This window comes from Canis lupus, chromosome 14, assembly GCF_011100685.1.
Source record: "Canis lupus familiaris isolate Mischka breed German Shepherd chromosome 14, alternate assembly UU_Cfam_GSD_1.0, whole genome shotgun sequence".
Taxonomy (NCBI): domain Eukaryota; kingdom Metazoa; phylum Chordata; class Mammalia; order Carnivora; family Canidae; genus Canis; species Canis lupus.
The window spans coordinates 60965607-60988243 of record NC_049235.1 but is presented as its reverse complement, the minus strand read 5'-3'; the positions used below and the strand labels follow the sequence as shown (position 1 = coordinate 60988243).

Below are 22637 nucleotides of genomic sequence, written 5' to 3'. Positions count from 1 at the left end.
CAAAGGTCCCAGCTTTCTCCTAGGAGACCGTGTGATGGCAGGCAAATCTTGGACTTCTGGCGAAACTTCTTTTCATCAGAAGGATTAAGCATTTGGCTTAGCTCACCACTAAAGTATTACCCAGCCCCAAAATTCTACAATTTTTTTAAAGATTTTATTTATTTATTCCTGACAGACACAGAGAGAGAGGCAGAGACACAGGTAGAGGGAGAAGCAGGCTCCATGCAGGGAGCCTGATGGGGACTCGATCCCAGGACCCCAGAATCACGCCCTGAATCAAAGGCAGACCCTCAACCGCTGAGCCACCCAGGCGTCCCCCAAAATTCTACAATTCTTCAAAAGGGTTTCCATAGTTTTTCGTAGTTGTGATAAAGCGGGTGTTGAGGAAGAAGAATTTTCTTCTGCCCTTTAAGGTGCTTCTAGTTGGATTAAGAATCAAATTGATGAGACTGATTAACAAGAGAAAGTCAAATTTAGAATCCACGCGAACATGAAATTCCAAAGATAATGAAGCACCATGACACTTAGATGAGGTAAGGAGAGGGGAAGGGTCTGAGGACACTAAGGGGGAGAGAGACCATTAGCAGGAAGGTGAGAGGACATGTTTAGAAAACAAAGGCCACCCAATTTTGTAGATAAATTTCTTAGGAAAAGAGGAATCTTTGTTAATACTCTCTTCCTGGTATAAACTGGCAGTTGAAGGGGAGGTAAAAAGCTTTTCCTGAATCTGCTGGTTTAGATTGTTTTTCATGCGAAATAATGTTCATGTGAAATGAACCATCTTGGGGTGGGCTGCCCTTGGCCCCCACACAGGTTATGAACTGAGCCTGTTCTGCTTGACCAAAGGCCTCTGTCACCCTAAACGCCCTAAATGCTGGCATTATGACAGCTGGCATCTCTTCATCACACAAACAGTCCTTATCGTTTCAGCTCCATCATGTTTTTGGAGTTACTCTCTTTCATTTACTGATTGATTTCAGGGCACTGTCCCCTTCTAAAATTATGCCTGGCATTTATTATTCAAAGTAAGAGAATTACAAATTTGCTTTCTTAAGACATCAATGTAAATAAGTAATTTATTCTTCCAAAAATGAGACCAAGACAACAGAAATTAGTCCAAAACATGAATGCAAAAAAGATGAGAATAATGATGCTTGATCTTAAAAATTAACATTTTCTGTGGTTATGAGGAAAGTGCAAGCAAAAAGACGGAGCTGCTTTTCAGAGGCTGGGTCTCGGTGCTTCAGAGAATGCTCCTGGATGAGGTCATCCTATGTCCTCCAATTTACAGTACTAAAACCCTATTTTCTTACTCTAGTTACAGGTAAGTTCTAAATGATTGAGTCATTTAGAAGGAATTGATTTGTTTACAGTAATGCCAGCTGTTAGTTTATGCTAAAAAAAAAAAAAACTAAGAAGTAGACTAGCATCCCATGGAGGTGGGGAGCAAATTGTGTTTTTTTTTTCTTATAAGAAAGTTTATTTATGAAATTAAATCATTATTAGAAGGTTCCTCAGTAATGATAATGTTACAAGGTGGGGAGTCACACAAATCTGGGGACAATTAAAAGAATAGTGGAGACTGAGGAAGTCTCATCACCAATCTCTATTATAAGTCTTTATTTCTAGATGGGAATTAACCAGTCCCTTAGACAGTAATGGAAACACACTGGCCATTTTTTTAAAAAGATTTTATTTTTTTATTTATTCATGAGAGACACAGAGAGAGAGAGAGAGAGACAGAGACCCAGGCAGAGGGAGAAGCAGGCTCCATGCAGGGAGCCCGATGTGGGACTCGATCCCAGGACCCCGGGGTCACGCCCTGGGCTGAAGGCAGCGCTAAACCATTGAGACACCCAGGGATCCCCCCACACTGGCGAATTTTTGCTATTGAATCTGTGTACTTGGAATGTTGTAATCACCATAAACTTTAGTTCTGATGATACTATCTTTCTGATTAAAGATTTTCCAAGATTATAGTTCTCCCAATTTAATTATATTTCAAATGCTTTATTTTATAAGGCACAGGGAGTTGTTTATTGAGATTTCAGAAATACAGTTGTCTGAGCAACCTATTTATAACTCTTCTCCTTGGAGGGGTATTTCTTAAGAAAATGTCAAAGCCAATCATGTTCATGCAGGTTATAGCTAGTACTTGTTTCTTACCAATGTTCATAAATGTACCTTATTTTGGATCTGCGACCCTTATCCAAGCTTACTGAGTGGACTGAGATTGGCTCTACCAGGCAGAGAGCTTACCTACATAGTGGTTCTCAGGGATTTGCTAAAATTTTGCTAAATGGCAAGCATTTGTAAACTTCTATTTTATTTTATTTTTTTAGTTTTTTTCAAGACAGAATTCATTGACAAGGCTCTGTTTGTCTCATGTAACTCATTGTTACATGTGACTCTCAGTTTTCAATATGTAATAAGGGTCAGTAATTGTAAAATACAGTAAAAAATTGAATATAAAGCCAAAGTAAATTTCTTTTTTACTAGGCAGATTGAATCATGGGTAAAATATTGAAACATTTACAGTATCTAAAATGAATTTTTTGACTAACCAAAGTTATTTAGATCTCTTTTTTTATTAAAAAAAGGAAACCTGAAGAAAGTTCAAGTTAGTTACTTGGCTAAAAATATTGATTGTATTCACTGTTTTTTAAAGTTAAAATAAAATTATAAACTTCTGAAGATAGTTTGGTTTAGGAACCATTGTCTCAGGATATGTTCTGAGCAAAAATATATAATGAGCACTCCTTTGGAAGTGATTTTTGTGATCTATTCAAAATACCCATATAGCTTAACTTGATGGCTAATATTGCCAGCAACACTGACTCCCTGTTCCTATTAACACAAAATTTTTATTTGGGAGAGTCGACACTTAAGTTCAAATTTTCAGAAGAGAGTAGAGTTTTAGGAATGAGGAATAAGACAAAACATGTTGAGCATAAATTGTCCTGCATAGTCAAGGTAAGGTATGGGCAGCTGGAGACCCTAGATGGACAACAGGATATTAGGTGTGAAAGTACTAAAAACAAGAAAGGGAGTACAGAAAAGTAATGGAGTAATGTTTTCACGCCTATATGGGTCTACATATCCTCATGCATTTTGAGTTCAACTCCCACCTATGCAGTTTAACATGTAGGACCTCTGAAAGTCCTCTTACTCCAAAATATCCCTTCTGACATTCCTCCATAGTTGCCTGAAATTCTCATCATATTTATTTTGGGGGGATAATAGCAAGGATGATCCTGCCCTTTTCTTCTAATCAGCCTATAAGCATCTTGTTAACAAGGATCTGTATCCTATTTCTCTGAACCCTCACACAGTGCATAACAGGTGACCTGTTCATGTGAAGGAAGGTGGGGCGTCTTCATTTCTACCTGTTGCAACCTCCGCTCACCTTGCTATCCGAGGGGCACGGAAAAGAGAGAAGTGCAGGCTCCATAGAGGGATACTAGTAAGAGTAGGAATGAGGAACATTGGGCCACACACTGGCCTGGTCTCAATTTTCTCGTTGGAGGAAGATTTCTCATAAAGATGTTTTGTTGATCGAGTGCCCTTGCACTGATAAGAATCTTGCATCATCTTTAGAAGATGGCGTAATGAGGAAAATGTGGGCTCGGGAGGCAGAAAACAGAATTGATTCCTGGCTGTGGGACTTTGAACAAGCACCTCTCAGCTTCAGTTCCTGATCTATAACATGGGATACGACGGTAACTACCCTAGCCTTGTGGGATCCAGTGTCTTCTCTAGCCACCTAATGTCTGCTACACTAGAGTCCACCTCTTTTACTGCTCCTCATTTCCCTACCATCCCCAACATACCTGGTCAGGCGGGCCAGGGATCAGCACAGTAATAGTTATTCCTTAAAGCTTGAAAATTACTTACTTAAATAAAAGAAAAATCCTTGCCATGTTCTGATTTCAAATAACATGAAGGTCAATATCAACTCAGTCCAGAGACAAATTCCAAGTTAGTGTAGCCTGATCTGAAATCTTCTTCTGGGCCCTTAGACTACATGTAGGAAACCAGTTCCCTGTGCCTTTTCACATTTGATATCCGTTGGTACACAGCTGAGTATGATTTTCAAGGTTACAATTTACAGAATTACAATAGGGCAGAACATTTCATTGCTGTTACTCCTTAGATTTTTCTGATTAAACAGGAACTGAGTTTTCTTGGTTGAAGAATGAAGAGTGGAGCAATGTGGTGGGTTATTTGTTTATCTTGCCCATAATCTAATCTCTGCATGCTGGGTATTATTTCTTTCGTAGTGTTCTTCCTCCTTCTGCTATTTTAAACTATCTTTTAATATTTCAACTGATGTTGTATATTGAACAGATGTCTTGAATTATTTCAGCATGGTGTTCTGAGAAACCTAAGAACAATTAGTTTTAAAAATCGCTATTTGTTGCTTTTCCAAAACTTGGTAAAAAAAAAAAGTGTTTCCTCTATTTTTTTTCTTTCCACAGTAGTACTCTTGATTTCATCTTTTGAGGTCAATATGTTGCCTCATATCTATATTAATTCACTGGAGCAAGGCCCTGAGTACATTTGTCATATGTCCAATTTGGTTATAACCAAGCTAATGAGTAACATTTGTTATTAATTACATCAATAAAAACATCATAACCTTATAACTCTGGTTTGAGCCTAATAGAGTAGGAGGTTTGAGGGATAAATATCCACAGGCAATTAATGGACCATTCTTTAGGAAAAAAAAATACTAAGAATCATTTTAATAGCCTCTTTGCATCCTAACCAGACTTCAGTCAAATCAAACCATTTCTGGCTATAAAAAAAAATGTAATCGGTTCCTCAAAATTAAATCCAATGAACTTGTCTCTGTAGAAGGTCAAATAATATACTCTCATGAAAGAAAATGGTTCCTCATTTAATGCATCAGTTATTAAAAAGATGTTCTATTTTCCTGTTTGGGTTCTGTTTTTTTTTATTACTGCATATTAAAGTACCCATCTTGCCAACAAGCAAATGATATGCTAACTGAACATGGCTTGGCTGAAAGTGATGATGGAAGGGCCAGAGAGACCTATCAGCTGCATTATTATGCCTAAGCAGTGGAAAATCACTGAACTACCATCACCTTCTCTAGTTTGTGCTTATATGACTCATAGAAACAACATTAAAATATGGTGGATGATTTCTACTTTTTAAAAAAGAAGACATCCAAAGAATCTTATAGAATCTTAGATTTTGGTGTCTCTTTGTTGGTAGAAGAATCATACAGCCTGCATTTTCTTAAGGAATGTAGAAGAGAGGAAGGGAGGAGAAGGGGAAAGGAGGGAAGAGGAGAATGAAAGAGAGAAAGGTAGATAGAAAAGGAAAAGGAGAGAGTGGGATTAGGTAAAAAGACAGAGAACTAGACACTTTGTCATAACAGAGAATGACGCCATGTTCATTGAAAACATCTTACCAAACGCTGCTGGATACTTGGCATATCTTACGGTGTATAATCCTTTGAGGTATGTTTTATCTTCAGTTTTGAGTTAAAGAAACTACAAAGGCTTACAGTGCTCCAAACAGCTTGTCCAAGGCCACACACTACCAGGTGAACCACTTATCTTTTTGACTTTGAAGCCCATGATCTTTTCATTGGGTAATGCTAGCAAAAGGCACATGGTATCTAGTTTTTGGTAAGGAAAATCCATTCCAGTCTTACTAAAATTAAATTTCAATATATCATCATTACTTTCTAGCCTAATTGAAAAGTTGATTAGGTTTCAGACATGATGAAATAAAGGAAATAGAGATTGCAATTTCTTGGCAGGTATGTTTGGATGTGCATGTAAGTGTGTGTGTGTATGTGTGTATGTGCATACGTGCGTGCTTATTTCTTCAATGAGCTAAGTCTCTATGTCCTACAGAAAAAGGCCCTCATCAGCTAGAAGCTACAAATACATCTCATCTGGGCTGGTTGGAATGATTCTCTCCCTGTCCTTCCTATTTTGGTTCTTGGATAATAATCTCCAACCCAAGGACAAGAGAAGTTGTAGATGACCAGAGGTGTTATAAAGGTCATTACTTTAAACAAAGCTTCTACTGGCCAAGACAGAAGGTCTCCAGTAAAAGCAGCTGAGCCTAGCTCAGAGGATAGTGCTATAATTAAAAGATTCTAGGACCAGTGAGGATGCTTTGGTTGGTCTGGTTAGTGGCATGTAGGCCCTGAGATTTAGCTATTTCCTTTTTTAAAAAATCGAGATATAGCTCACATACCATAAAATGTACCCTTTTAAAGTAGGCTATTGAGTGTTTTTTTTTTTGTATATTCACAATGTTGTGCAGTCATCATCACTCTTGAATTCTAGAATATTTTCATAACCTCAAGAAGAAATCTCATTACTCGTTAGCAATCACTCCTTATTCCCCCCTCCAGTTCTTTGCAAACATAATTCTACTTTCTGCCTCTACAGATTTGCCTGTCTAGCTACAGTTTATATGCAAATAGAAGGCCACACATTTGATGATATTTCCTGTTACTGTTAATATTATTCCCATGTGGGCACTGGACAGTACAGTAGGCTGTTTACCCAGGTGTTAAAGTGAAGGACCCAGTGTAATTTCCCCACACCCCATCAAATGTACCCAGCCTCAGTTTCAGCATAGGGATTACATTTCCCCCTGGAGTTTATAAGCTTCCTTTGGACTCCTTGAGTTGTGGATACTAGAAAAATCATTAGAAACTCAATTAAATTTGAGTCTTAACTAGAAATGTTTAGCCTCTAATCTCACACAAGCAAATATTCATTAGACCCATTACTTCTATCTGGTTTTTCTCTTTGTTGTTAAATCTTACTTCTCCAAACATCATTTGTGTGCAATTTAAGATCTCCACAAGATCTTCCAATCCCTTGAAATCCATTACCAAAGCCAGAAATCCAAGAATCATTTTAGACCTTTCTTCATGGTTTTATTTTGCTTCCTCTTTCAGCCTAATAAACCATCATCAGACTCTATAGATTTTAACCACCCACTGCAATATCTTTCCCACCCCCGCCTTCATTTCTAGATCTCCTACCACTGTGAGAGCTCCTTCAACATGGAGTATGTATGATGACCAGATTGCAAGTACTTCTTTTCTGGTTTCCCTGCCTCCCATCGTGCCCCACTTCATTATCCCCAGTAGTGCACCCAAGTGGTCTTCTAATAATGTCAATCTGTTTATATCCCATCCCTCATCTTAAAATTCTTGAAAATCTCTCCACAGTTTTCAGGATGGAGTTCAAAATGTACTAGTTTCTCCACAATCTGCCCTTAGGCTCACCTTCCACAATTTTTCACTTGTACCCTTCCCTGCACCCACACTGACTGGCTTATCTACCCCAAATGGGTCACTCATCTTCAGGTTCACTGTCCCTGCACATATCTTTGCATTATCTTGAATGTTATTATCTATTTTATTCTTTTATTAATCCTTATGTTGTAATCTCCCTTGTCTGGAATGTAGGCCCTTTGTGGATGGAGACTGTATCATTTGTTCATCTCCACACCAAGTGCTCTGTTCATTACTGTGAAACTTTACACATTTTCCTCACTTTTCTATAATATCAATGCAATTCTCAATATCTACAACCATATTGGAAATGTATCAAAAATACAGATTTACAATTTGTAGCGGCTAGTATAATACCTAAGAAAATGTCCTTAGTATCTATTGAATGGACAAGAAGGAAAGAGAAATGAAGAAAGAAAATGAAAGAGAAACAGAACCCAAATGCTGCTTTTTTCATGTGCTGCATGAACTCATAGTGGGATACAGCACTTTGCCCTTAAAGCCCACCATGCCAAAAAAGCATAAGAGAATGAAACAAGTTTTATACTGTTGTTTGGAAAAGTTTTGGAAGACATGAAGGAGAGACTTCATAACGTAAAACACTTGGTAAACATAAAAGTCCCTATTTGACCTTTTTGTTTTTCCCCTCTTCTCCAAGAAGACATAGCAATCTTAACATACATGCACATAAAACACAGCATCAAAACATATGAGGCAAAAACTGATAGAATTACAAGGCAAAATAGATTAACCCATTATGAGAGTTGAAGGTTTCAACCCTGCTCTATCAGAAATGGACAAATCCAGCAGGCAGAAAATCAATAAGGACATAGCTAAACTCAAAACCCTATCAATCAACTGGACATAGTGGACATCTACAGAGTACTTCATCAACAACAGCAGGATATACATTCTTCTCAAAGTCACATGGAGCATTCACCAAGGTAGACCAGATTCTAGGCCATAAAATGAACCTTAGCAAATTTAAAAGAATAGAAATTACACAATGTCTATCCACTCTCAGATCATAATGGAATTAAACCAGATATCAATAACAGAAAGATAGTTGGAAAATCCCCCAAATACTTGGCAATTAAACAACATACTTCTAAATAATGGATGGGTCAAACCAAAAAAACTCAAAAGAAATTTAAAAATATGTTGAAATAAATAAAAATGAACACATAACTTATCAAAATTTGGAGATCCTGAGAAAGCAGCATTTAGAGGGAAATTTATAACATTGAATGCATATATCAATAAGAAGCAGCTCAATCTATGCCATGGAACTTGGCAAAGATTCCGGACTTAGAGGCACCCATGATTACACAAGATGGGGCTGAATACAAAAAGAATTAGTTAAAAGCCTCTGTGAACATCAATTAGGCCTGATGATCCTTTCTTCCATTTCCTGTAGCTTAATCCTACCAAGAAACTGTACATTTATTTTGTAGAGAGTAAATCTCAAAAACACCTGAATAACATAATATAGGGAAGAGCTGCTACAATAAAATGGTAAATGATAAACTAACAATAAAGACTATATGTGGAAACTTGAACTCCCACCTCAGTGCTCCTTGCTCTGTGAGCATTCAAAGTCAAGAATAGGCTTTCCCTTTTTCCTGGATAAATCTTACAGAATTCTTCTCTGGAGAAACTGAAGTGTTCCAAAGAAAAGACCTGTGGATACTACCCTAGCAGGAAAGCAGACTCATTCTAGGCAAATTCAAACAAAGAGACATTAATGAAGGAAGTACTTACAGTCTGTGCATGAACGAAGGAGGGATGATGAGTTACCTAGCAACTAGCAACAGTAAGAAGTCACTATATCCCCAGGGTTGAAGGCACAACCTGAAGGAGGGAATTATTTCCCTGGTGAAAAGTAAAACAGTGCAGTGGAACCCTCTCAGCAGAAACGAAGTGTGGAGAGTTACAGATACTGCAAGAGACTGCTGAAGCAGGGAGGAGAGCAGGGAAAAATGCCCTCAGTCCAGTTATTTAGGGAGCCCTGGTGTGTAGTTCTCAGGGTCAACCTCAGGGGACACAGAAAAGGACAGAGAAAAATAGAGAAAAGACAAGATGAGGTTCAGTGCACAAACAATACCTAGCAAAGATATGACACTTGGAGGTCTTCTAATGAAACCTCTGTGCTCCAATTTCAACACTCCATAAATCTGGTAAAGTGAACTTCCTCGTGGCACTGTAGTACTGCATTCTTAAATATGGTCAGTCAGCCAAGGATAACCCAACAGTTCGAAAAGGCCTCCAACTTAAAAGACAGTTGAAAGACAAACCAACCATATAATTAGTCAAAAATCAGAAACTCCAGAGGACAAAAGAAAAAACAGTATATTTAAGTATATTTAAGTCCGCATTCTCAGAGAATTGATTATATTTCATTCATAAAACAAAAGCCAGAATATTTTTAAACAGCAGCAGAAACAGCAAGCTTTCGGAAATGAAAAATATAGTAAAATAAATCAATAAAAGAATTATAAAGTCAGGAAATAATTGAGGAAGTAGAACAAAAAGGCAAAGAAGTTTAAAAGAGGAGAGGACATTGGATGCTAAATCCATGATCTCTAACATCTGACTCATAAGAGTTCCCAAAAGAGTGAACAAAGAAAAATAGAAGGGAGAACATTTTCAAAGAATTTATCCAATAACGTCTGAATCACTGAAGAATGTAGGACTTCAGAGGGAAAGGATCATTAAGAGTCCAATGAAATGAACACAATTTCACACCACCAGGGATAACAGGAATTTGCTAAAAGCCTTTAGAGGTCGAACAAATTGATATTCAAGGAACTGAGGGCGAAGTGGCATTAGACTTCTCAATAGCAACATTGGAAATTAGATGACAGTGGAAAAGATATCTTCAAAATTATGAGGAAAAATGATTTTTAACTTAGAATTCTATACCCGTCCAAGTGATTTGTCAAGATTAACACTAGGAGACCACACTTTCAGACAAGTCTCAAAAACTTATTTGTTTGTGTTATATCTTAGTTGTTAATGAAGGATGTATGTGTATGCTATCAAATTAACATGTTTTACTAAATTGGTGTCTCCAGGTAAGGAGAAAGAGGAAAAGGTAAAATCCCAGATTGACAACTATGCTGTTAGGCCTAGAAGGGAGCGTAGGCCTAGGGAGCCTGGATTGAATGAAGAGGAGAGACGTTCCCAGGATGAGTGTCTAAAAAAAAAGGGACTTAATTATCTGGTGTGCCTAATAGTGACTCAGATGGCCTTAACATTTCCATCAGCTTGACTAAAGTCTAGACAGTTTTCCTTATTATGGGCCCCTTACATACCTTTTCTTAGAGCATTTACTTTAGAAAACTTGCCATTGTAAATTCTTTCTCTGCCCCCTAGATTTGCCAGTTGTACAGTCCAGGAACATCTTCCTCAATGACTTGGGACCTTTGAAATGTAATCATCAAGTAAGTTAGAGTGCCTGTCTCCTGGTGTCTGTGGAAGAGTAGGAGCCTAACTTTGTTAGGTGCCAGTTAACAGGTGTCCTGGTCATAATGATCACTCTCTCAGCTAATGTCCATCAGTATTTTCCCATCAGTATTTTTGTGGTACTTAAAAATCACCACTTTCTGTTCTGGAGAAGTTGAGTTCAACCTATCTCCCCTACTGCAATAGCTCTAAGTAGGCTCCACACCCAGGGTGGATGGACCCCAGTGCAAGACTTGAACTCATAACCCTGGGATCAAGACCTGAGCCAAAATCAGGAGTTGGATGTCCAACTGACTGAGCCACTCAAGCGCCCCTGTAATAGTCTTAAATTAAGTCTTCCTTCCATGTTTAACCTATCCAGTGCAATTTTTCTTTGATAGTCCCAAAAATAGTATGAAGAGGTGTTTATTCATTGTATTGGATAGTCTGGGAGGAACTCATAATAGTGACATAGAAAACTGAAGTAAGAAGAAGTAAGTGATTAGTAAATTCAGTGTTTTCTTGCTGTATCTTTTTCTATTCCTAAGTTTCCTCCCCCAAAGTCTTCTTTCTCTCTTACCTGAGCCACAAACTGCATTTTGCTTATGCATTTCTTGTACAATATTTTGTCCCTCCTGGAATGCCAAATCCCAGTCTTCCATAATAAGAAGTCTGTAGGCTTACGTTCTGCTCTTTCATTGTCTTCCTTCCCAATTCAACACAGTATTTAAACTTTCTAGATTTTTAAATCTCATGTCCTGGGTGGGACAGTGCCTTACATTTACCTAGCATTTCATGGCCCACAGAGGGCCCTTATGCACCATCTTATTTGATCCTTATAACAACCTTGTAAGGTAAGTTTTGGTGCTGGATTCAGAAAAATGTAGGTCAGTACCCTAGATCTAGTTGAGTTTTCTAATCTAAGCCGCAATCTTACGTTACAGTGAAGTGGGTAGTACGTAGCTCATAGGACAGTTGTGAGGATAAAATGAGATCATGCAAATAAATGCTTTGCACAATAGCTGGCATTGTCAGCACTCGGTAAGTCTCTTATAGATTATAGTTATTTTACAAGGGAAGACTATAAAGTTTAGAGTCAAAAGAAGAAAAGTCACTATATCATGAAACATATACACTTAAATGTGTATATCTTTTGATTCCAAAAGCAATTTATATCGACTGTCTATCTCAGGCTGTCTCTCTAAATATGTATTTTTAAAGCAGTACCTTCATTAGAATTCATTAACTCATTATTTTAGGTGAGATGTTTAATACATAGGTATCTTTTAAAGAAGAGTGTGGACTACAGTGTGATAGGGAAGGAGATACTGGACCATCAGTAGCAGTGGGGAGGGGGACAGAACAAAAAGGGACCTAACCTCTCAGGCAGCTGTGAACAGCTGGGAGGCAGGGAGAGGTGAAGGGGCTGAGGTGGGGTCACTAAGATGAAGAGCAGAGGCATCATGGTTGCAATCTGTGGCACCTGAAGACAAACAGCTCGTGCCTGTTCATGTGTATCTGCTACGCCCTTACCATCTGCTGTTCTTGACAGTATTGGAGGAACCAGGCTAAATAATATCCCTGAAAGGAAGAACCACTGGAACAGAAAAGGGTCCTCTAATTTTAAGCCCGGGGTGCAAAGCATGGATTTAATTCATCCATAGGAGCAAAGAGAAAGGTGAGTTCTGTACGCATTTTTATTTATCAAATTTTTAGAAGTTTATTAATTTATAAACTCTTCACCCAAAATGGGGCTTGAATGCAGGATTCTGAGATCAAGAGTTGCATGCCCCACCAACCGAGCCAGCGAGGCACCCCTGTAAATGCATTTTTAAAACAGAGTGCCTGTGATGAAACAGACTGTGAGCGGACGTTTCACGGACAACAGCGCAGACCTGGGAACTGAGCTGTCTCTGTGACGGCTCTGCCCAAGACCTGCTGTTGTTTTCACTTTCTGATGTCTTTGTTCAAACCATATGGTGTAGAAACAGTACATATTTGTAAACAAATTGACAATGATTCTACATTCCTTCTGCGTATGTGACTTGTTTTCATCTCAGATTTATCACTCTCTAGGAAGAGAAGAGGGACTTGATTTCAGACAACTTGTGCCCTTAGGAAACTCGTAAGATGATTTTTCGGTGTGTTTGTTTTCCTATTTGACACAGTGCTGAACCTCAGCGTAGCAGAATAGGTACGGTGGAGAGCTGTTTCTGGATTTTGTAACGTTGGTTTTTTTAGTAATTGAAGGGATCTCTATAGTGAGTGTAAGCATTCATATCCTTCTTAAATTCCTTGAGAAGATTTTGAGATTTTCACTGATTTTGAATTTAATTTTATGATTTTGAATACTTAGGGTACCCTGACTCTGGGTAGCTTTTGAAGATAAAACAGGCACCTTCGGGGTTATTGAAGGGCAAAGGCGGTACGAGACAGGGAGTGGCTGGGTTAGGTCTTCAGACTTCTCAGACTTTGTAAGCTCTTGGCAGATGTTTGTTTGTTTTGGTTGGTTGGTTGGTTTTGACTGCTGAGCGATTCAAGCTGACTTTGGCCCTGATGACTTTGTGGTAGATTCTACATGTTAGAGCCGGAAGGAGCCACAGAAGTCACTACAGATGAGAAAACTAAGACCCAAGGAGCATAGCTACTTGTTCTGTACCTAGTAAGATATTTTATTCACTATGCGCATTACCCTAAAAATACCTTCATAACCCACACTTTCAAGTACAAATAATGGCCAGGTGTCCCTTCAGGTTCCCCATCTCCATCTCCATGCTCAGCCCTGCAATCTGCCTTCCACCACTGGGCTCATTGCTATCTGAAAGCCATTATTCTTGTACCATTTCCATCCCTTCTTGCATCCTCCCTCTAAAGCCTTCCCATTCTGTACGTTATTCCACAGATGCCAACTGACTAATCTGATAAATTTGTAATCAATCTGCTAACAGAGAAGATGAAAGGCCCAAATTGGAGAATATTCCTGTAATGTTAACAACACTTGGCAGAAATTTCGGAGCTGGCCACCATTGTCCTTTCTCCACACATTGTTTGGACTGTTACCACACACCAAGCCTGACCCTAGAAAACTATGCTTTCCTTTCCTATGCTTCAAGCTCTACCCAAAGACCTCAGGGTTCCTTGCTTTGATCTAGGTTTTAGTTTGGGTACTGCCCCTACTTTTTCCTTTCTTAAGGGATTTTAGTCATAAAATATGTGCGTGAATGATGCCTTTGTCTCTGAAACTCCAGAACTCAAGCATAATCTATATTTCTGTGCTCCCTCTGAAGAGTCCCACTGTGGTTACCTTTTCCCCTGATGTGAGGATTTTCTTTTGATGTACTTATTCAACTATACACAGACCAGGATATTCAAGGGTTTGCTGGATCAGATTCAAAGTGAGTAGTTCTCAGATGCTTCCTGAAAAAGTTCAAGAAATAACAGCATAATTAATTAGGGAAATGACAACTGTATGCATGACCAAGTATACAATGCCTTAGGAAAGCAACCTCTTATGAGACTTTAGGAAGGGCAAGTAGTACTCAGTGATTAAGAACATGGACCCTGGAACAAGAGAATCCTGGGTTCAGATCCTGGTTGAGTCCATTACTAGCTATGTGACTTTGGGAAGATTACTTAAACTCACTGTGCCTTAGTTTTCCCATATATAAAGTGGAAGATAAAAATAGTGCACATTCCAGAGTTGTAGAAATTATATAACTAAATGCATATAAAGTTACAATAAGAATTATGTATTCTAAAAAAAAAAAAAAGAATTACGTATTCTAGGGGCACCTGGGTGGCTCAGTTGATTAAGCATCTGACTCTTGGTTTCAGCTCAGATCATGATCTCAGGGTTGTGAGATCTAGCTTCACTCGGGGTTCAATGTGGAGTCTACTTGGGATTTTCTTTCCCTTTCTCTCTCTTCCTCTGCCCCTCTCCCCCCACCCCCTGTTCACACACTTTCTCTCTCTCTCAAGTGACTAAATATTTTTTTTCAAATGACTAAATCTTTTTTTTTTTTTTAAAGATTTTATTTATTTATTCATGAGAATACACAGAGAGGAGAGAAAGAGGCAGAGACACAGGCAGAGGGAGAAGCAGGCTCCATGCAGGGAGCCTGACGTGGGACTTGATCCTGCAACTCCAGGATCATGCCCTAGGCTGAAGGCGGTGCTAAACCGCTGAGCCACCCGGGCTGCCCCAAATGACTAAATCTTAAAAAAAGAATTAGGTACTCCAAACTATAATATCATATACATAATTATATATAGGTATTATACAATAGGTATTATATATAATTATATATAGATATTCTAAAATATCATATATATAATTCCATGCTTAAAAAAAGCACTTCGGGGTAACTCATTTAGTTCCCACTTTGTTTCAGCTCAACAAACATAAGTTGAGCAGCTGAGTTCTCTCCTGGACTCGGGCGATGTGAGGATTAATAAGACGAGGTCTGCAGTGTTAAGGGTTCAGGGTTCCACTGAGGAAAACAACACCTTGTGCCTCTCTTGATTGATTCGAACCCTCAGAATCATCAATGCCTCTCTGAGCCTTGTAGACAATGAATATGAAGAATCAGATTGATGATGGAAATTCCCTCAAATGATCCACGCACCTCCTGTGAGCACGAGGACCCTGTTTCCCTCTGCACAGCTTCACCTCGGAATGGTTCCTATATACTTTTCCCGTCTGCTATAATTCTCTGAGGTAGGCAGTTTAGAAAATTGATTTTAGTAAGTCCTAATGTTTAACTAGTATGAACAGGAGCACATTTTCATAGAGAGAGATGATTAACTTGATTTCATTTTCACATGACTATCCCGTGATAAGTTGAATTCCTAAAATAAAAACATGTGTCATTTTTCTTCCAAAGGGCAGCTATTAGGTGCTCAGTTAGACTTTTCCCCTAATAGCAGGACTTCCTCACCCTCAGAGTTGCTGCCCAGATGCCTAAGGAAAAGTCCCTTGGATTAAACAGAATGTGAATCAGCAAATAATTTTTTAGCAAGATCTGCCACTAAGGTGGCAGTCTCATCTTTCCTGACACCTGCAAGCTTTGCAACCAGAGGCTTAAGCAGCACAGAGGAAGCAGCAGCCGTAGGTTTCAGGCGTGTGATTAGAGGCTGAGCCCCGGACCCGGAGCAGTTGCTGGTGAGAGTCACAGGAATGAAGAGAGAGTAGAAGAGGCCTGGTGCACACTGGATGTGGACGCAGGATCTGCCTCTCCAATGATCAAGTCATGTCCCTCAAAGTAGACTGATGTGTCATGAGGTCACGGGGAGCAAATGGAATAGATCCAAGGCCCGAGGCCCCGAGACCCAGTGGTGGCACCAGCTGTCCTGCGGTCACAGGGTCCAAGGGTGAATGCAGTCCGGTGCATGGAAGCACTCAGAAATACTGTACTACAGTTTTTGTTTTTACATCATAAGGGTGTTTAGGGTATTTTATTATTATTATTATAATGTGGACTCATAATTCATTAACCAGAGATCCCTTTCCCCAGTCAGTGGTGCAGCATTTATTCGGAGGCACAAAACAACAAAGACAATCCTTCATCTCAAAGCTTTTAAGCCATGTAATTGTTAGATAAGGTTCAATTTGTTTGTATAAAAAAAAAAAATCTCAGTATGCGTTCAAGCAAAAAGGGTATTTGTAGAAAGAATCTAAGCATATTTGTAAAGGGATTTCAGTCATCATTGGTGTCATCTAAGTGAACGACACCACGGGAGGGTGTCCTATCAACAGGGTGGGAAGACGGAGGCTGTGGCTATGACCCTGGTCCCCCCACCCAGAGGGGCTTCCAAGGAGGCAGCGTCCATCCCAGTGATAGAGGGGAAATGGGGAAGGAAGACATCTGAGGGCGGGAGGGTAGCCAAGCCAACCTTCCGGTGCCATAATAAAGACATTTTTATTTTTAGAGAAGTAGCAGTGGCGAGAGGACGAGGAATGAGGGGAAGTACGAAAAGGCTAAGCACGAAGGAAGGAGGAAGAATGCTAATTGTCCGTGATGCTAGGGAATTATTTCACAGAATGCAGTGAACTTATCCATGAGATTGCTTGTCCTACACGTGCTTTATGTGGGTAGAAAGTTAAATATTATTTTGCATGAACAGCATTGTGGTACTAGTCAGATTGCTTTGATGATTTATTCTCGACTTGGCCAACATAGCCTGGCACGTGAGAAACTGTCCTCTCAGCAGCCATAAATTTTCTAAAAGTTTCATTTCATTTTAGGGAGAAAATTAAGTGTCCACTCCAACAGTAATAAGAAAGAATAAATCCCATTTTAGGCACATATTTCTTGCTGTGAGCTTATAAATACAATCTTTACCAGCCTGTTTCTCTCTTTATGGTGAATTAATTTTGAGTCGCGGCTTTGAGGTATGCGGAGTAGGCACAGGTCCATAGAAAGAAAAGCAAAAAAAAGGATATGTCTCAGAGACAGTTTCTTTTCCTAAGATCGCCCACATGTGTACGTCCTGGCCGATATCCGGCGGTGCTTATTAGCAGATTGGTAGGCTGGGGCCGCATCGACGATCCTGCGCTTAAACTGCAACGGCCTTATGGGGACCGTTGGCCTTGTCCTCGGGCTCCTGGCAGCCCAGGGCAAACTTTTATTTCCAGGCATCTGCTCGCCCCTTAATTCGTGATTATCATTCCGGGGGCAGCCAGGGCCGGGAGCAGCGGCTCTAAATCCCCACTTCGGACAAGCATCTAAATGATGAAACCTCATCGGTGACTGACGGCTCCGCAGAAGGGTGATTTCTGGCGGTGTCACATCCTTCGCCTGTGATTGAGGAGACACAAACCAGCAGCATTTCGCTGCAATAACCAACATAATGAATTGTCCTATTGTATTTTCCTTTTCTTTGTTTCCTTCTCAATTTTGGGAACGCTTCAGTCTGGACCCCTAGAGGCAGTTTTTCTCTTATTAACAATAGCACGGACAGTCACACAAATTAGGCTGTAATATTGGATTATCCCTCATTTTATTAGGCATGAAGATATTACATAAAGTGGGCTTAAATGCCGAGAATTTAAGGCCACGTTTAACTCCTGAGAACTGCATGACACTGGCAATGTTTCTATTACATTTCAAAGTTCTTTTTTTAAATTTTTGTTTCTGTTTGTTTTTTAAATTTCAAGATTTAAAACTTCAGTGGCAGCATTGTAAAATCTGTTTGCATGCACCGAGGGGTCAGTGCTCCTGGGTCCCTTGCTTGCTGTATGTCAGGCAGGTCATCTTGAGGAGTTCGGAGGGTTTGGGTAACGGACGCCAAACATAATGATGCTGTTGATGGCCCAGGTGAGGCCCGGCGGCCCCTCCACGGACCTGGAGGGGAGGCCTCCTGGAAATGGTCCCCAGGTGCCCACCGTCCTGATGGCCAGTGACGCCACCAGAGCCAGCGCATCTGTGGACACAGGGTCCGGCCCAGGCCCGGCCTCTCTGAGTGTCACCGCGCAACAGCTTGGGCCTCAGGACGCCGGAGGCAGAGACGCCAGTGACGGTCGACAAGCCAAGGAAGGACCATGGTATCACCGACCCAGGACTGGGGCAACCTGCGACACTCTATACAGAGTCACGGAGGTGTGTGACCTAGCAGAATGGTTAAAATGAAAAACAAATGGAAACCGGCCTAGGAAAACTCTGGAGCAGATAAAACCAGTTTCATCCAACAAACAAAGCTTAATTTAGTCTGTTTTCCAGACTGACTTGATCTGGGTCAGTGTTGCCTCTGCCTCTGGAAAACGTGAGAAAATTTCAAACTGTTTCTGAGACTGATTTCAGGTAACCATTAATCAATTCTTTATCGTTTAAGAAAATTCTAATATTATAAGCTCTGAGCTCTCCTGTCTTGCGTTCCTGCCTGTGAACACAGCGTGCACCAAACCCCCAAAGAACCGGCCTGTGGCTCGCTACAGTCGGTGTGTCTCAAATTCCGAATCCTATTCTGTTCCCCAAGAAACTTCTCTTTTTTGACGACTTGGAGTTTGCCTCTGTTTATGTCATTATTTAGGTTGACAGGATGAAAAGTAAAATAGACACTAACTTTTCCTTTTTTTTTTTTTTTAAAGATTTTATTTATTCATAAGAGACAGAGAGAGGCAGAGACACAGGCAGAGGGAGAAGCAGGCTCCATGCAGGGAGCCCGACGTGGGACTTGATCCCAGGACCTCAGGGTCACAGCCTGGGCTGAAGGCCACGCTCAACCACTGGGCCACCCGGGCTGCCCGCCACTAACTTTTCCTTTCTAGCTCTGGGCTCGGTTTGGCTCCCTCTTGTTTATGGAACATGTCCTTCTGGTTAGGATTTTGGTTCTAAAAATCTCCATCCTGTGTAAGGGATACACGCGGGTGTCACTGGACGCCTGTAACCCGGACCCAGGACTGTCAGACCCCAGGGCGCCGTCCTGCTGCTGGGCCCTGGGCTTGGGGGTGGACAAGGAGGGACATCCAGCTCCAGGACAGTGCTACTTTGCCCTCCCGGTCTTTTGGCACAGAACGTGTATTTATACACTTCCACTAATAAAGTTTAACTCTCTTCGTCTGGTAATTTCTTCTGTTCCTTTATTTAGTGGAAAGAACTTTAGATCTATCTTCCCTACTTTAAACTCATTCCCCCCATTTTCCCACTGGGGTGTAAGTTAAAAAACCTTCCGCTTTTCTATTTCGGTAGGTTTGTATCTGGAGCAAGTACACAGCGCTCCTATTTCAACTCCATTTTGAGATTTTTTTTTGGGGGGGGGGATGAGCATTTTTAAAAGAAAAATTTTCCCACTGGAGTAAATGATTTGCCAGCCAGCTAAAAGAGCAAGGAAATTGCTCATACTAAATCTCAGAACACTCAAAGTTCTAATGTGCCTCTGAAGTTTAGCTCTTAGAACTTCAGGTGGTCTCAAATACCTGAAGCCTAACGGGAAGTGATACTATATAAACAAAGGCTTCCTACTTCTAGGATTTAAACAGTAATGGACCTTGAAGAAGCATGCTAGGAATCCATGTTTAGATGCCATCTGTAGGTTAGTATTCACTTTCTTGAGATATGCTCATTAAAAATTCATATTTTACAGCATTTGCACGAATAGGTGCCCCCTCGTACATATGCTCATTTTACACACACACACACACACACACACACACAGCCTTTTTTCCAGAATTTTATTTCCTTTACTATATACATGACGCACATGGAATATTGTAAATAAAATCTATCAAGGAGTTAGAATCAACAATCAGATTAACTTCTGTATAACCAGCTAACAAACTGCCAACCCTCACCTAAAAGAAGGCTACTAACTACAGGAGACACTCGCTATAGCTAGAATGAAATGTATATTATAGATTCCATTGCAAAAATACCCTTACTAAGGCCATGCTTCCTTTAGAATCTATCTTCGAGTTTGAGACTGGTTAATCTCCAACTGTTTTTCCCACTTCCTCACCAAAAATAATAAAGGCTTTGATGCCGTATTTATCAAATACTTAGCACCAGAGAATCTTAATATGAAAAGAGCAATTATGGGAATCATCAGAGAAATTTTCAAAAGACTGTTACACCACAAAAATGGTAGTAGTTATGGGGTACAATTGTACCGCTTTGTCTCAAATGAACCATGTTCAGAATGAATCAGGAAAGAATACATACTTAGCTTGGAAATAGAAGACAGCAGGCTGTTCCTTTCTTCTTGATGTTATTTCTTATTTCATTGACATTACAAGGTAAGTAATATCAAGGTAAGTAACTAATACTTTGCTCATAAGTGGTAATACTGTGAGTTTCTACTTCTTTTTTTTTAATTTTTTAAAAAATTTTTATTTTTTGACTTTCTACTTCTCAGTGTGGTCCCCGATTGTGCTTGGGAATAAAGGTCTTCAGAATTAAGACAAGAAAGCAACTGGAAGCTGCTAACATCCTCAAATATAAAAGTATGAAAAGGGGCAAAGAACCTGCAGTGTAAGTCAGAGAAAGTTATTACTAACTGAGAGAATATCACAAAACAGGAGACCACCAGCAGAGTTGGCAGCAGGGGAAATTAGGATGTGTCTTTCTGTTCTGGACATCTCCTGGCCGTGTGCTCTCAGGCTTCCTCCTCAAATGCTCCTCCCGGCCCATCTTTTAGAAGCCCTTTCTAACCCAACAGCATCTACCTTCTGTCATTTCAGCGCCCTGCAGGACATAACTTGTCCAATTGCTCTGTTACCAACAACAAAAATACCTGAGCATCAAATATGTACAAGAAACTAAGGACATAAAAATTAGGTACCATGTTTAATGGTGTTAGCATTCCCATTTGTTCCTCCATTAGAAGGGATTTCTGGACAGATTAAAAAGGCAAAACTTTGGGATCTTTTTTTTAGGAAATAGATATCTAAAGGTATAGTCTTGTGACTTCCCTTGAATGACACTGTTCATATATATATCTGCTAATTTGATGTAACTTTATGACTTAGACTTTGAGAGCATACACACAAAAAATCAGATGGCTTTACGGTATTCCAATCACTAGTGTTTTGGGTTTTTTTATTATACGGAGTGAAAAATCTGGATTCTCAGGCAGGTTAAAGGAGTCATGGATTAACAAGATATTTTTTCATCCTGCAAATTGTTCCTTAATTTCTTATTTGATGTTCTCACATAAAATATTTGTTCTCCATTCTAAGGACATACTGACTTCAAATATTTAGCCTGTTCAACTTGACTTCTAAGAATCACCACACATACGCTCACACCTAATTGGAGGTAATTTAAGGACTAATAGGAGATATGACTTAGAACTTGAAGGTGGCAATAAACACTTTCACTTTCAATTCAGCTGGAACTGAAAAAATGGAAAATGTGTATAAATAAGCCATTATAAAAAATGATTTACCTTATTTGTCATTGAAGTTATGTCTTCAAATATTTGGAATTGAAAATTTTAGAGATCACATGCTTGATTCATGCCCCTTAACTAATTCAACAAGTATATTAACATGATAGCTCTTCTACTGAAGAACATTAATTCCTTTCATTAAATCCACTAGCGGATACTGGCAGTCGTTGCTAAAGTCAACTACAAACATTCCCTTTTGACTCTTCATTGCCTGTTCTTATTTTTTTTATAAATTTATTTTTTATTGGTGTTCAATTTGCCAACATATAGCATAACACCCAGTGCTCATCCCATCAAGTGCCCCCTTCAGTGCCCGTCACCCAGTCACCCACACCCCCTGCCCACTTCCCCTTCCACCACCCCTAGTTTGTTTCCCAGAAATGAGCATTTATTCAGCTCTAAATATGATGAAGTGCATGACTGGAGGATGATGTCTGTTTCTTAGTTCTTTTGACTTCAGGATCATTATTGTACCAAGCCTCTCAGTAAAACTCGCACAAGGAACACAAGAGCCTTGAAGGAACGCTTTAGAAAGCAGTTACATGCGGCCTGATAACCTTCATCCAGACAGTTGAATGTGAAATGTGCATGCCTCTTTAATGTGTTGTTTTTAATAACAAGTACCAAACATTTATGAATAAAATCATTATGTTATTTCACTTCTAGACTGTTGCAATCTGCTGTTTCAGGACAACCTAACAGGGGGAAAAATACAGATACATTTTAGTTTGTTTGGATTTCGTTTTTGATTACTTTTTAAAAAATTTTTACTTGCTATAGATTTCAGTTTCATTAAGAACCTGTAGTGGATTCTGTAGGGTGCTGCTCAGGTTCCCATTCCAGGAATGAGACTTGAGAGATTTACCTTTTGATGGCTCTTGGCTGCACTATCCTCAGCCTGAGAGCCACCCACTCAAGGCCACACCCTTTTCCTGAGGCCAGCTACATCAAATGACTAGTTGACTTCTCCAGGTATGGGTTTGTGTATCTCACTCCCTTCCCCAAAGGCAGA

General features: G+C 39.8%; 1 long non-coding RNA gene across 4 annotated transcripts; it reads left to right on the top strand.

Moving 5' to 3' along the window:
• Positions 1-539: 539 nt before the first annotated feature.
• On the top strand, positions 540-22221 carry LOC102152781. Of its 4 annotated transcripts, none has more exons than XR_005369835.1 (6): positions 540-591; positions 1196-1324; positions 10673-10740; positions 12294-12419; positions 15281-15458; positions 20591-22221. It is a non-coding gene; the product is annotated as an uncharacterized LOC102152781 (long non-coding RNA). The 4 variants fall into 4 exon arrangements; XR_005369832.1 differs by lacking the exon at positions 20591-22221 and adding an exon at positions 18828-19305; XR_005369834.1 differs by lacking the exon at positions 20591-22221 and adding an exon at positions 16670-18820.
• The last annotated feature ends 416 nt before the right edge of the window (positions 22222-22637 follow it).